At 44.7% G+C, this 15,969-nt stretch overlaps 1 pseudogene; it reads left to right on the top strand.

Moving 5' to 3' along the window:
- The first annotated feature begins 782 nt into the window (after positions 1 to 782).
- Positions 783 to 12,935, top strand: LOC132648680 (small ribosomal subunit protein eS6-like; annotated as a pseudogene).
- The last annotated feature ends 3,034 nt before the right edge of the window (positions 12,936 to 15,969 follow it).

Below are 15,969 nucleotides of genomic sequence, written 5' to 3' on the forward strand. Positions count from 1 at the left end.
GACTTAGTAGAGATTTCAGAGAAAGTGTATAACAATAGGGACGGTTCAGAAGAGAAGCAAATTAGGGCAGAGAAAAGGCGGAATAGGGACCTGGCCAAAGTACTTCTGGCTGCCCCTGCCTCAGATCCAGGAGAGAGAAGACGATTCCAGCGAGTAGCAGAAAAAAAGGAGCCTGAGGGATGCAACAGGCCACAATTAGGTAAGAACCAATGTGCCTACTGTAAAGAAGAGGGACACTAGATAAAAGATTGTCCAAAGAGAAAGCCGTGAACTAAGGTTATGTTCATGGAAAAGGAAGAGGACTGAGGGGGTCAGGGTTCAGATCCCCTCCCTGAACCCAGGGTAACCCTTAAAGTGGAGGGAAACCCTTGGACTTTCTAGTAGATACTGGAGCCCAACATTCAGTGCTCCTAAAGGCCGGGGTGGCACTATCTTCAAAGAAATCTTGGGTCCAAGGGGCCACAGGTACTAAACAATACTCATTGACTACCGGGAGATCTGTGGACTTGGGAATGGGACAGGTAATCCATTCATTCATGGTCATCCCAGAATGCCCTTACCCTTTTGGGGAGGGATCTGTTAACCAAAATGAGGGCCCAGATACATTTTGGGCCAGAAGGAGCCCAACTACTTAACATGATAAAGGGAAGCCTATCCAAGTCCTAACAGTCAACCTGACCCCAGAATCTGAGCACAAATTGTATGAACAACCCCTTGCTCATGCGAAAACTCTAGATCATTAGTTGGAGGAATTTCCTCTCAGGTTTGGGCAGAAACGGGGAATGGGACTAGCCAAACAGCAGCCACCTGTGTTTGTGGAACTCAAGTCAGGGGCAGATCCCACCCAGGTACGTCAATACCCAATGTCTCTGGAGGCAAAGAGGGGAATAACTCCTCACATCCATAAACTACTCAACCTTGGGATTCTGAGGCCTTGTCAGTCTGCCTGGAATACTCCACTGCTGCCTGTTAAAAAGCCTAACTCAAATGACTATTGGCCATTCCAAGACTTACGGGAAATCAACCGACAGGTGATAGATATTCACCCCACTGTACCTAACCCTTACACATTGCTGAGTTCTCTACCACCTGAAAGAGACTGGCACACCATCCTAGACCTGAAGGACACCTTCTTCAGCCTCCCCTTGGCACCCAAAAGCCCAGAATCCTTTGCTTTCGAATGGCATGACCCAGAGGCAGGCATCAAAGGACAGCTGACTTAGACACACCTACCTCAAGGATTTAAGAACTCACCCACCATCTTCGAGTCCCTGCATGAGGACCTGGGTGAGTCCCGGGCTAACAACCCAGATGTTACCCTTCTCCAGTATGTAGATGACCTCTTGGTGGCAGCCAAGGACGAGGAAGGGACCCGGAGACTCCTACAAGCCCTGGGGGACCTAAGGTACTGAGCCTCAACCGAAAACACCGCTCTGCAGAACTGAAGTGACCTACCTTGGCTACATCCTGAAAGGAGGGCAACGCTGGCTCTCCAAAGCCAGAAAAGAGACTGTTCTCAGCATTCCAGTCCCAAACAGTTGCCGCCAGGTAAGACAGTTCCTAGGGTCAGAGGGATTCTGCAGACTCTGAATCCAGGTTTTTCAGAAATAGCTAAGGCCTTTTATGAAGTCACAAAAGAGACTGAAATTTTTTATTGGCACTCAGAAGAGCAACAGGCTTTTGAACAGTTGAGACAGGCCCTACTGTCAGCACCAGTGATACCTGGCAACCCTTTAACCTGTTTGTGGATGAATGGAAAGGGATTGCCAAAGGAGTCCTGACTCAAACACTGGGGCCCTGGAAACATCCGGTGACATACCTGTTCAAAAAGTTGGACCCAGCAGTGGCTGGATGGCCCCCTTGTCTGTGCATTATTACAGCAATGGCACTGCTGGTCAAAGACACTAATAAGCTGACATTGGGCCAGAATCTATGGTGACCACTCCCCATGCCATTGAGGGGGTACTCAAACAACCACCTGATCAATAGTTGAGCAACACTCACATGACCCACTATCAGACCCTATTGATTAATTCTGGCTGAGTTGTTTTTCAGCCCCCTGCCTCCTTGAATCCAGTGACCTTCCTGCCAGATCCAGAACTGGAACAGCCCCTGTGTCACTGTGAAGAAATCTTGGCTCAGGTACACAACACCGGACCTGACTTAAAAAGATGTTCCTCTGTCTAATGCTGAGCACACTTGGTTCACCAGTGGGAGCAGTTTCATCCATGAGGGTCCGAGTAGAGCAAGTATGACCACCGAGACTGAGGTAATTTGGGCTCAACCCTCGTCCCCCAGGAACTTCCACTCAAAAGGCTGAATTAATCACCTTAACTCAAGCCCTTACCATGGGCAAAGGACTAGCCATCAATATCTATACAGACAGTATGCATTTACCACTGCCCATGTGCATGGAGCTATATTCCAAAAACGAGGGCTCCTGACGGCTGAAGGAAGAACCATTAAAACTAGGGAGTAAATTTGGCAGCTCCTTAGAGCCTTATGGCTTCCCAAGAACCTGGCCTTTATCCACTGCTCTGGATACTAAAAAGGAACCACCAGGTTGACCAGAGGCAATAACCTAGTTGATAAGACAGCCAAGGACGTTGCACTTTAAGAGACAGAAGCCACCATCTTAGTAACCATTTTGCCAGAGCCACCCAATCCAAACTTGCCGGAGGAACCTCATTACACTGAGGAGGAAATAAAATGGGCCAAAAATCAGCACATGAGCCAATATTTGAATGGCTGGTGTCATTAAACCGATGATAGGTTAATCTTGCCCAATTCCTTAGCAAGAGTTATTCTCAGAAAAATTCATAGAGTCCCTCACATGGGATCAAGAAGAATGGCGGGTGCTGTCAGACAATCTAGAGTGACTTTTAAGGACATGCATAAGACTATTGATGACATTGTGACTAATTGCAAGGCTTGTCAGATGACCAACGCCACCAACAATCCACAACACCCAGGATCACACCATAGAGGTCAGAGGCCCAGAGCTTACTGGGAAGTTGATCTGACAGAGAGCAAGCCTGGAAGGTGTGGATACAAATATCTGTTAGTGTTGGTAGACACTTTTTCGGGATGGGCTGAGGCCTTCCCTGTCAAGGATAAGACCACTTAGGTAGTAGCTAAGAAATTATTGGAAGACATTTTACCCCAGGTATGGTTTTCCTCATATGATAGGGTCAGATAATGGACCGGCTTTTGTGTCGAAGGTAAGGCAGAGTGTAGCCAAATATATTGGGGCAGATTGGAAGTTACATTGTGCTTACAGACCTCAAAGTTCAGGACAAGTAGAGAGAATGAATAGAACATTAAAAGAGACCTTAACTAAATTAATCTTGGAGGCTGGCAGTGACTGGGTGATGTTCATCCCCTTTGCCCTGTGTAGAGTCAGAAATTCTCCCTATCAGTTAGGACTGACTCCTTTTGAAATCATGTACGGAACGCCAGCCCCTATTATACCTAATCTTAAATCTGATGCCATTGCTGAAATAGATGAGGAAGACTTGATCTTCTATGTCAGGGCTACCCAATGGGCTCATAAACATGTTTGCTCTAAACTGCATACTCTCTATGAGGCAGGCCTGGTTCCAGAACTCCACAAGTTCTGGCCCAGAGACTGGGTCTACATGAAGCGGTTTGATCAAGGCACATTAGAACCCAGATGGAAAGGACCATACATCGTCCTGCTGACCACTCCACCTGCCATTAAGGTTGACGGAATCTCGGCTTGGATTCATTATTCGCATGTCGGGCCTGCCAACCTGTTCTCAACCCAAGAAGCCTGCCTGACTCCTGCTGCCCTGGAATGGAAAATAAAAAAGGATCTTCACCACTCAAGCTAAAATTATCAAGAACCTTCTCATCATCTTAGGACTACTAACCGTATGTACTGCTGCCTGAAACCCATACACCCCTGTAATTAATACCTGGGTGTTATGGGTGACTATGGCAATATCTTAGCCATGGCATCTCAGATAGTTCCTTCAAACACATGGTTCCCTGAGCTGAGCTTCGATCTGACCCACTCCATGCTGTCAGGATCACTTTTATTTGTGTCCCTCCCCTTTTGATTCTGCATGGCAGCGGGAACAGTGTGGGGCCAGGGATGACCTTTATTGTGCAGAATGGGGATGCGAAGAATTTGCCACTAGTTGGAAACCTGTCTCAACCGGACTTATCCAGTTGACAAGAGACCCAAATATGATAAATGTGCATGGGAGGTCAATGATGGCCCCTACTCTGCTATACCCAAACCCTGTAATCAGCTTAAGCTTTCCTTTACCGACAAGGGTAAAAGCTGTACCCAATAGCTGCAAGGGAAAAATTTCAGGCTATGCCTTTGGATGACAGGGATGCTAGAGAAATAATATGCCTTAACTTGCTTCTTTCTAAAGAGACCCCCAGGGCTGTTGGCCTTAACACTGTCCTACACCCTCCCCTGCATTGGCTTGACCATTACTAAGACACCCCAAGTGGCAAGGAACCCCAAACTCTCACCTGCCTCTTCTCCTAAGCCTACCCAAGAAAAGGGGCCTTTAAGGAACTCCGGTCCAAATCCCTCTGGGAATTGAAGCTTAACACATATATTGATTTGAATGGGACTTGCCTGATTCTTGTTAGCTATGTTATGACTCGCATCCCCCTTCTATGAGGCAATAGCAATCGTTAACAACTATACTCTTGCTGCAGATACAACTAGTAGCAAATGGCATCCACCCCCACAAGCCAGACTCACTCTCCAGCTGATCCCCGGAAGCAGTACTTGTGTGGGGACCAATCCCAATACTCATAAGGGCCTTTGTAATCAGACTTTGACTGTGGGGGCAGGAGCAGACCAATTTCTAGTATCCCGCATTAGTGCCTAGTTGGCCTGTTTCTCTGGCTTGACCCCTTGTATATATGGTAAACTGCTTCCAGGTTCTTACTGTGTGCTAGTGCCATTGGTCCCCCAGCTGATTTACCACAACAATGAAAAGTTCCTTCTAGCCTTTGACCCACCAAACCAAAATTATATAAGAAATAAAAGGGAACCATAACAACTGTTGCCGTAGTGGTACTACTGGGCTGGGAGCAGTGGAAGCAGGAACAGGTATCACCTCATTGGTCCTCCAGGACAAGCATTATGGACAACTAAGAGAATATATAGACCTAGACATCCAAAGATTGGAGGATTCTATTTTGGATATAGAAGAAAATGTTGATTCTCTAGCAGAGGTTGTCCTCTAGAATAGAAGGGGGCTCGATTTGTTGTTCCTACAACAAGGATGGCTATGTGTAGTACTCAAGGAAGAATGTTGTGTCTGTGTCAATAGGTCTGGCATTATAAGGGAGTCACTAACCAGGGTTAGAGAAGGCTTGGAGCAGAGACGCAGGGAAAGAGAAGCCAGATCAGGATGGTTTGAATCTTGGTTTAATATGTCCCCTTGGTTGACAACTCTGATATACATCCTCTTCGGTGCTCTTATCATCCTATTGTTGCTGGTCACAATTGGGCCATGTCTGCTAAACCAGTTAATGGCCTACATCAAGCAGAGGCTGGGTCTATTCAGCTGATGGTGTTCCTTTCACCACTACCAATTACTGGCCATGGACGAAAACAACACCAACTTATGAACTCCCCTTCCCCCCAATAATAACTCTGTTCCTAGTCTGTGTTTAGTCCTGTAGGTTTTCACTCACTGGAACCCACCTGGAGAAAACACCTGCGTAAGCTGATGGATTCGCTGAAGACCCACCCCGGATTGTTACCGGCTGCCTCACTAGTTGGATTGACTAATCATTTCAGCCTCCTTAGCCCCTGATGTCGACGGGCCCATGGTCAGCATTGAATCAGATACAGAAGAAGAGACCTCTGCCCCTAATCCCACCTGATAGGCAGAAATGATCATATCTCGAGGATTCTAGGAGGTGTCCCCTCAAAAAGGGGGGAATGAGAGGTCCAAAGTTTTAAAAAATTAGAATTTTAAGGCAGCATGGCTGAGGTCCCCTGGTACAAGTTTAGACAAAGGAACAGACAACTTAAGACAGACTCGCCCACCCTGTCTTGGGAAATACCATTGCTTGGCAACTTGACCAGATGGCCAGCAGTCTCCCACCCAGATAGCCCCTGTCTATGCATCTAAGAAAAACCATGAGATGTATTAATCACTTTCCCCTTCCCTAGTGCAGCCTAATCAGCACTTAACAGGACATCCCAGCCATTGCTCATGATCAGATATTTTCCAGATGGCTGGGCCAGGGCTAAAATAGGTCAAGGCTTAGAAATTCCCTGCTTGTTGTTTTTCCCTTTAAAAACTCTGTTCTCCTGGAGCTGGGGGCTGCATTGCTCTCCTGCTAAGTCAGGGATATTTTCTGCTCACGATCGAGCTTGTATATACAATAAACTTTCATGTGCTTGTATTGGAGTTCATTCCTGGAGGTCTTTGGGGTCTTGTGAACTGGGCACAACAAATGCAATGTCCAAATTGAAACCAGATAGTGGGGTAGAGAAATCAGCATTTGAATGAACAAGGGTAAATTCTATACATTCTATACAAGAACATTACCAACACTTCTAATTGTTTATGTTTTCCTGGTTTTGAAGGGTTTATTCGGTTCATTCAATTGATTTGTTTCATATTTATTTAAGGAATTTATCCATGTCCTCTTTATTCATGTATCCTTTTTATCTAATTGGATTTAAGATCTTTTTCTTGTGCTTTATCTATGTTGTAATATTCAGGACCTGTGGTAAGATAGCTGGGCTTTTGTGGAGACATATTACCCTATTATTGATTTTGTTCTAAGTGTCTGAGTTTGGAGTGATAATAGGTTTAGGTGCTGACATAAATAACAACTTGCATGTCAAAGGCATCCACAAATTAGTTACCAAGTATATAACTCTTTAGTGTCTACACTGAATAAATAGTATATAACCTCTGGCATTTTTATGGGAAGAGTATTCTGTGTGCTCAACCCACATACTGAGACCCAGATCTCAAATACAGAGATAATTGAGTTCATACCCTTGTCTTAATTTTTATTTTATTTTTTCTTTGAAAATCTCTTACATGTGTGCAACGTATATCGCTCATAGCCATCCCTCACATTCCTCCCCACCTGACTCACCCTCCGTACTTTATACTAGTATTGTATTTATTCTTAACCTGCTGAGTCCAACTAGGAGGTACATGGCTACGGTGTCATCCACTGGGGCCCTGGGAACCTACCAGTGGACAGACTCCTAAAGAAAATGACTCTTCTTTCTCCACCATTCTTCAACTTTTAACAGCTCTTCAAACAAACAGTGCCCCTTCCCAGTCTATGGTGGAACTCTTAACTGGTTTGACTCTTCACTTATCTTGTATAGGTACCTGTTTTGAGTTCCTGTATAAAACAGCCATGTCATGCCCCAAGGACAGCATATTGTTACACCCCACATCCATGCCTTCTGAGCCCATACACTTGAGCAGTGTAAAACAATAACAAAATAAAAAAGAGAAGTATTTATTTGACTTATCCAATAAGGTACTTGTTGATACAACATATTAGTAGTAATAAGGTCTCAGTAACATCCAAGTGCTCCAAATACCTGAGTAGAGGAGCTCCTGCTCAAGTGCTTCCCATGGAGAAGTCTGTTCTCTGAAAGAATGCAGCCAACAGTGTGGGATCCTGCTATAAAGGTTGAAGTCTGTTCATTTCTAGATAACCTCTGAGCCACAAATAAGACTACGAACTCCTTTTCTCATTGGGGTTCCCGCCCTGCCTGGTCAGGGGTTCCCCGGATCTTTTCAGGATAGTCACATAGCCCTCAGGGAGAGTAAAAGCCCAATCCTTTCCCGATATAAAACCCATTCAGAAAGCACCTTGGGGATTCCTGGAAACACCCACTTTATGCTACTGAGATGTCTTGGTGTCTTGTCTTTCAAGCAATGACCTTTAACCGTACTTGGAGTTCTTTCCAAACCCATAGGATAATTAAATACTGTTTTCCCTCTCATGATAAGGCTGCTTTATTACACATAAATCAAGTATCTGTGGCACCCCTAGCCCCAATGAATCAAACACATTCACCCTCAAAACTCCTCTCACTGCCGGAGTTATAAGTCCCTGATTCACAAAATAAACTTTCTCTCATTTCATTCTTCCATCAGGATTGCCTGAGATTTGCCATTTATTCTGGGGAAGGACACAACTGGGTCAGGCTGAGCCCTCGTTGTTGCCTGATTCAGGCTTTGGAGCCACAAGTGCCTTGCTGCCCTCTGGCCTGGTGCTGGCAGCTTAGCCTAAAACAGCATAACACGGGAGAAATCGTTTCTCCTGCCCAGCACTCCCTAGCTTGACCAAAGGTCTTCTACCTCAGAATGTCAGTTCCAGTTTTCATCCAATCCTGCCTGTGAGCTGAAGTCAATCAGATCTTCAGACACAGTGTAGTCTGGGCCTTCCAGCTTGAAGAAACTCAGAACGACACAACAGAATGTATACAGCACTTTAAGAGGGAATTATTAGATTGATTTATAGAATCAGGGCATGAAAAATGCAACAGTGCCATTTATAGGATGAAGAGATTGCTAAATGAGTATACAGAACAAGAGGAACAGGTGATACAAAAGCGGTCTGTATCTAGGGCTTGGAAGCCTCTTGAAGAGTTGCTAATAGAAGTGAAGGATGAAGATCAAGTCTTATTTTCAGACATTGGCAGGGGAAAAAAAGATGCAACAATTAAAAAAAATTCTCCAAAGTGATCTTTCCTCTTCCTCTGATGTTTGCTCACTTCAGCAATCCTGCCCATAGTATGATGTTTGTATAGAGACCAGGAACTCCAAACCTCATTTCTCTGATCCTCGTGTCAATTGCTTCTAGGTAATTTTCTCAGAACCACATTGTAAAATGGGGCTGACATTATGACATTAAAGGTGACTTCAAATCCAACCACACTCAGAGTCAGGATTAACTAATACAACAAGAAAGAGAGGACAGTAGATGAACAATGGCGGGGACCTGAGCATGCAAGATTCAGCACTAACTACTGCTATGTCGACCTCAGCCATCCTATCCCAAGCCCTCATGGTTGCTGATTGTGAAAAGGAATTATTATTGTGAGTGTATGTGTGGGAAGCTATTCGCTGTCAGGGTGAAAGTCAAAGGACAACTTCTGGGAGGCAGGTTCCTCCTCTTCAGTGTTTCAAAACAGGGTTTGTCTGTGTAGCGCTGGCTGTCCAGAAACTCCCTCTGCAGGCCTGGCTTGCCTCAAACTCAGAGATCTGCCTGCCTCTGCCTCCCAAGTGCTGGGATTAAATATGTGTGCAACCATCACACTGCTGAGGCTTCTTCTACTGTGGGTCCTGGGGATGAAGCTCCAGGCACCAGGCTTGTGTGGCAATGACTTTTACCCTCTGAACTATTTCACTGGCCCGTGAGCATTTTTTAAAACTTTTTTCTTTTGTAATTATACTAGGTGTCTATTGGTCTGGTGGCTGAATCATTTATATGCCTTATTACATTTGAAGCCTTTGCAAAGAATGCAATATCTCTCCCACTCTTTTACTTTTGGTTTTCAGTCTCAGAGACAACCAACTTTGTCTCTCCTTTGTACTTGTTTCTGTGTCTCAGGTTTTAAAAACTGGGTTATCTTTTTATGCACATCTGTGAGTGTGCATTCGATTATGTGAGTGCCCACAAAATCCAGAAGAGGGCATTCCATCTGCTGGAGTTGAAGTTATAGGCTATTTTGGGCCACCCAGCCTGACTACTGGGAGTTGGACTTGGCAAGTGCTCCTTCCTGCTGAGCCATCCCTCCAACCCCATGACTCAGTTTCTGTATCAAATGTGTACATGTACATGCACACGGAAGCCAAAGGACAGCTGGCTGTCCATAACTCAGGCGCTGTCCACATCTGTTGTTGCTGTTGTGACAAGGTCTTTCCCTGGCCCAAAGCTCACTAAACAGGCTAGGATGGCTGGCCAGTGTCCCAGGGTTCCATCTGTCTCTGCCTCCCCCAGCACTGGGGCTATAAAGTTGTGCCCCTATGGCCAACTTCTTCTTTTTCACTCAAGTTCTGTGGAAGGAACCCAGGTCTTCCTCCCAGCACTTCACTCAGTTTCTAATCCCTGTAGTCGCATTATTTTTCTCCTGTGATGCCTTTAAAAGCTGTTTTTAACAATAACTTGACTGTGGCTATAATGTGAAAAATTAATAAAAGTCTGTCCTTGGTCTTGATGGTAAGGATGATGCAGTGAAACGGTCATCTTTACAGCTTTCAAAGTCAGGTAAATGTTCTGCTTGCTGCAGAATTCACCAGGAAAAGAACCAACTATGGGATTTTTCAAAACTGGTTCAGGCTGCCAAAGACAGTGACATTGTGCCCACTTGCCACCAAATGTCCTATCATCTGCTGCTTTCCCATCAATCTAGGGCTTCTGAATGTGTCTGTGTATCTTAGCTGCTCTCTTGCTCATCAATGGCTTATGCTGTCACAGTTAAAACTATAGCTAAGACTCATAGCTTTTAACAGACTAATGGCATCCTCCCATTGAGCCTCAGCTAGTTTGCATCAACCTAAAATGTCTTAATTGGCAAAATTAGGGCTTATGAAATGTCTCATCAGGTGAAGAATTCCTTTAAACTATTATCCATTTCTTGTAACAGACAGTATATAAAGTTTTGAAAGTGAGGCCAGAGAGATGGCTCAGTGGGTAAAGGTTCTTGCTTCCAATCCTGAATTTGATCCCCAGGACCAACAATTAAGAGCACTGGTAGCTCTTACAGAGGGCCAGGATTTGGTTCCCAGTACCACATGGCAGCTACTAGCCATCAGTAATCCTAGTCCAGGGGATCTGATGCCTCCTTCTGGACTCCATATATTACCAGGCACACAAGACACAGCCAGGCAGTGCAGGCAGATGGACCTTTGTGAGTTCAAGTCTAGCCTGGTGAGCACAGCAAGTTCCAGGCCACCCAGGACTGCTACATAGAGAAATCCTGTCTTGACTGCACCCCCCACAAAAGAGGCAGACACGTGCAGGTAAGACAACCATATACATAAAATGAAATATTAAAGAAAGTGGACACATGGATGGAGAAAATATATCTTAACAAGCCACTCAAAAACTATAAAATGCCCTCCTGATGGGGGAGCAGCCTTACCAGTCCACAGAGGAAGCCAGTCCTGATGAGACCTGATAGACTAGGGTCAGATGACAGGGGAAGAGGACCTCCCCATCATTGGACTGGGAGAAGAAGAGGGAGGGATTGGGAAGGGATGGGCGGGGCTACAGCTGGGATACAAAGTGAATAAACTGTAATTAATAAAAAGAAAAAACGATAAAATGTCTTAGGAACCTGTAGGTGGACATCTACACCACCAGTTCTCAACCTGGGGGTCATGACCCCCTTGGGGAGTCAAATGGCCTTTGCACAGGGATTGTATATCAGATAGTTACATTATGATTCATAAAACTAGCACAACAAAATGATTTTATAGTTGGGGTCACCAACACATGAGGGCCTAAAAAGGAGTTGCGGCACTGGGAAGGTTGAGAACCACCGATTTAGACTTTCAAAACTTCAGCTTCACAGAACCTAGAAAATGAGGTCAAATCTACAAAAAAAAAAAAAAAAAAAAATCAAGAACAGTTTTAAGTTCTAAACAGATTAGAGTTCGGTTTCTCAGGATACAATATTAGTATGAATTAATGTGGACACCATATACCATTTTCCTTAAAACTGTGATTCAACTCAATCTCTGAAAATACCTTCCGCTAAATAGCTTCTGTAGTAAATATGACAACTACCATTATTTATTGCTTAAAGTCAGGTTTCCACGAGGAGAGCGTCTGCTAATAAAACATAGACTAGAACTACACATGCTCACAGCATGAAAGAAGCAGGTTTGTACAAGGTCGACACGCGGAAAGAGAACCCAGGCTTCTGAAGCAAGATGATCCGGCAAAGCATTGCAATGCCATCAGGTTTTCTCCCCAGTCAACAACGAAGCAGCGCTGTATTCTTTCGGTGGACGGCACAGTTGCTTCCTCTTCTACTGGCTCGACGGCATTAATATTTTTGTATTATTAAAAATAGTTTTGCACCTCCTCTTCGTGGCGCCTCCCAGGCTGTCGGCTGTGCCAAGATAAAGCATCTCCTTTTCTGCCACCGGCTGTCAGAAGCTCTCTCAAGTGCAGGAGGAGCGCCAGCTTCTCACGTCCTATGAGAAGCGCCTGGCTGCGGAAGTAGCTGCTGATGCTCGGGGGAAGGGTGGAAGGGCTCTGTGGTCCGGATCAGCGGTGGGAACGACAAGGTTTTCCCATGAAGCAAAATGTTTAGGTCCACGGCAGGGTGCGCCTGTGGTCGAGTGAGGGCCATTCTCGTCATGGACCAAGGAGGACTGGAGGAGGCGCACGTCTGCCGTGGATGCGCTGTGGGCGCCAATCTGAGTGTTCTCAACTTGGTTATTGTGAGAAAAGGAGAGAAGGGTCATCCTGGACCGACGGACACCACTGTGCTCGTCGGCTGGGCCCTAAAAGAGCTAGTAGGACCCGAAAGCTCTTTAATCTCTCTACAGAAGATGACATCGGCCAACATGTTGTCAGAAAGCCCTTAAACAAAGAATGTAAGAAGCCAGGACCAAAAGCACCCAGGATTCAGCGTCTTTGTCACGCCGCATGTCCTGCCACACAAAAGCCTCCGTATTGCTCTGAAGAAGCAGCGTCCAAAGAAAAACACGGAGGCAGCAGAATACGCCAAACTTTTGGCCAAGAGAATGAAGGAAGCCAAAGAAAAGCGGCAAGAACAGATTGCCAAGAGACGTAGGCTGTCCTCGCTGAGAGCTTCTACTTCTGAGTCCAGTCAAAAAATCTTTAAGAGTGAACAAATAAAGGCTCATACCTTGAAAGAAATAGTTTTTCATGACACTTTCCTGTTTCTTTACGGGAACCAGGGGTAAGATTTCACGCCGGGACAGAACAGACGGCTGGGCAGGTAAAGGTACCGACAGCCCAGTCTGACAACCTCAGCTCAAGTCTGTGTCCCACATGGTGGACTCAGCTAACAGCTAGAGCAAGTTCCCCTCGGGCTTCCACATCCGTCCACACGTCAGAAGCTCGCAGGCACATGCGCACATGTGCGTGTACACATACATGCACACACACACGTAAGCATAAAACAAAGATGGAAAGGGGTGCCTGGCACAGCGGCACACGCCTTTAATCCCAGCACTCCCAAGGCAGAGGCAGGCGGTTCTCTGAGTTTGAGGCTAGCCTGGTCTACAGAGTTCCAGGACAGCTAATTGACATAAGTTGACAAGACCGGTTAGTAAATTTATGACTATACAAAGAGTGTTTTTGTTTTATTGAGATAGCCTGTGTACCCTGGCTGGCCTAGAACTTTCTATGTAGGGCATGTATTCAAAAACCATATAGCTATCTGCTGTTATATACAAGGGAAACCAGGAAAGCAATCACATTGAAAACAGGGACAGGAGGGGCTGGAGAGATGGCTCCAAGAGTGGGAGCATTCGTTGCTCTTGGAAAGGAAATGAGTTTGGTTCCCCGAATTCATACTGGCTGCCTCACAGCTGTCTTTAACTCCATCTACAAGCTGTCTGATCTCTACAGATACCTGCAGTTCTGTACATAAGTCCATAAGTTTGTTTTGTTTTTAAACAAAAACAAACAAACAAACAACAACAACAAAAAAAAAAAACAAGCCAGGCACAGTGGCTCATGCTTTAATCCCAGCACTCAGGGAAGCAGAGACAGGTGGACCTCTGTGTGTTCAAGGCCAGCCTGGTGTACAAAGCAAGCCCAGAACAGTCAAGACTACACAGAGAAACTGTCTCAACCCCGACCCCCCCAAAACAAAACAAAACAACAACAACAAAAAAACATCATCAGCTGGAAGGTGACTGCCCACATTTTAATGCAGCACTTGAGAGGCAGAGGCAGGCAGATCTCACTGAGTTCGAGACCAGCCTGTAGAATGGTTTCCAAGACAGCAGGGCTACACAGAGAAACCCTGTCTTAGAAAACAAAACAAACACAGAAAAAATCCTCATCAACAAGAAACCCTGCTGGAATAAACCTAAACAAGGAAGCAATAGAGAAAAAGGTAAAGAGTGAAGAAAAAAATGTTAAGACAGTGCCACAAGATGTGACTTTGTGTTTATGGGCTGGCGGAATTAGTGCTGTGAAGACAGACCTGTTAGCATTAGATTCCGTCCAATCTCTGTCAAAATTCTAGAAAAATTCTTCACAAATTTCTAGAAAAAAACATCTGAAAGAATGACTGAAAATTAAAGAGACTTTGAACAAATAACAACATACTGGAGCATGCGGAGATGCAAGTCAGTGGAACAGAGGACTGAGATATAAATCCGTGTGGCTGCAGCAACCTAATTTTGACAGATGCTACAGACATATTATGGAGAAAGACTCTTATACCACAAGCAGGTACTGCTTAACCAGATAGCTACTGAGAAGGTAGAACCGCTTACCCTGCTTTTAAAAATTAACATAAGATCTTAAACTCCAAAACTGTTACAAGAATCAGAAGGAAAATAGTTCAAAGCAGATACAGACAAATGCATTCTTTAAGATTCAGAAGAGAGACACCAAATACTATGCCTGGCCCGGAAGCTGGAGGGGCCTAGGGAGAGTCCAGTCCGTCCCTGCTTCCTTTCTATCTGGTTCACTAATGCAGCTCAGAACTATACACTAGTTGAGCTTGGCAAATCTTTCACAACCTGGAAAATGTGGAAAGTAGCCTGCTTCTATTCTGTTAAATCTTGTGCACAGATACACAAACAACCACCACAAGTACTTGGGAAATAATGCCGGATATTAACATAGAGAATTTCATTAAAAAGTTGCAATACAGGGGAAAAAAAAAGACAATTTACTGAAAAGCCTATAGAAGAAAATCTTTGTTTAGGATCAGTATGTATAGCCAACGGAGGATTAATATGTTTGCAAACAGTTACATTCATATGCCAATAACTATGAAATACCTAAATACGAGGCTGGAGAAACTTAGGGAGTACTTGCGGAGCTTTCAGCGGACTTGGGTTTAATTGTTAGTACCCATGATTAACTCACAACCATCTGCAACTCAAATTCCAGGGTGTCTCATGCCCTCGGCTGGCTTCTGAGAGTGTCTACATGCCCATGGTGCCCATGAACTCTGTGTCTGTGTGCCTCTCTCTCTGTCTCTCTAGCTTTCTCACACACACACAAACAGCAAGAATTCAAAGAACCCCTAAAACAAGAGCTGATCAAATAACTAAACAGAATTCTAAGCCGAGAGCTCCAAGTACTCAGTAAATGTATGAAAGTTAATTCCTCCACATATCAATTCCCAAAAATTAAAATTACTTTATATTGTGGTGTTCTATATTTACCAACAGTTTTATGTACTTCTTTTGCCCAGTTTATTATACATAAAACAGGATTCCAAAGGCCTAGAAAGTTTAATTAACTTTAATTATTTAAGTTTAATTAATTAACAACCTTTATTTTGATTTTTGCTTTCTGTTCTTGTTTTGGTTTTTTTGAGAGACGGTTTCTCCCTGTACCTTGGCTGTCCTGGAACTCACTCTGTAGACCAGATTACCCTCAAACTCTGAGATCCTCCTGCCTCTGCCTCCTTCTGGGATTAAAGGCATGCGCCACCACTGCCCACTAAAACTGAATTCTAACCCTGTTTTTATTCCCATCTCATTAATAGTTTAATATTTGCCTACCACTTCACTTTTTTTAAAAGATTTATTTCTTTTATGTATATGAGTGCTCTACTGCATGTAGACCTGCACGCCAGAAGAGGGCATCAGCTCACTTTAGAGATGGTTGTGAGCCACCATGTGGTTGCTGGGAATTAAACTCAGGACCTTTGGAAGAACAGCCAGTGCTCTTAACCATTGGGCCATGTCTCCAGCCCACCACTTCACTTTTTTCCACCAAAGAATCCACACCAGGCATTGCCAC

The sequence above is a fragment of the Meriones unguiculatus genome, chromosome 17 (assembly GCF_030254825.1).
Source record: "Meriones unguiculatus strain TT.TT164.6M chromosome 17, Bangor_MerUng_6.1, whole genome shotgun sequence".
In the NCBI taxonomy this organism is placed as follows: domain Eukaryota; kingdom Metazoa; phylum Chordata; class Mammalia; order Rodentia; family Muridae; genus Meriones; species Meriones unguiculatus.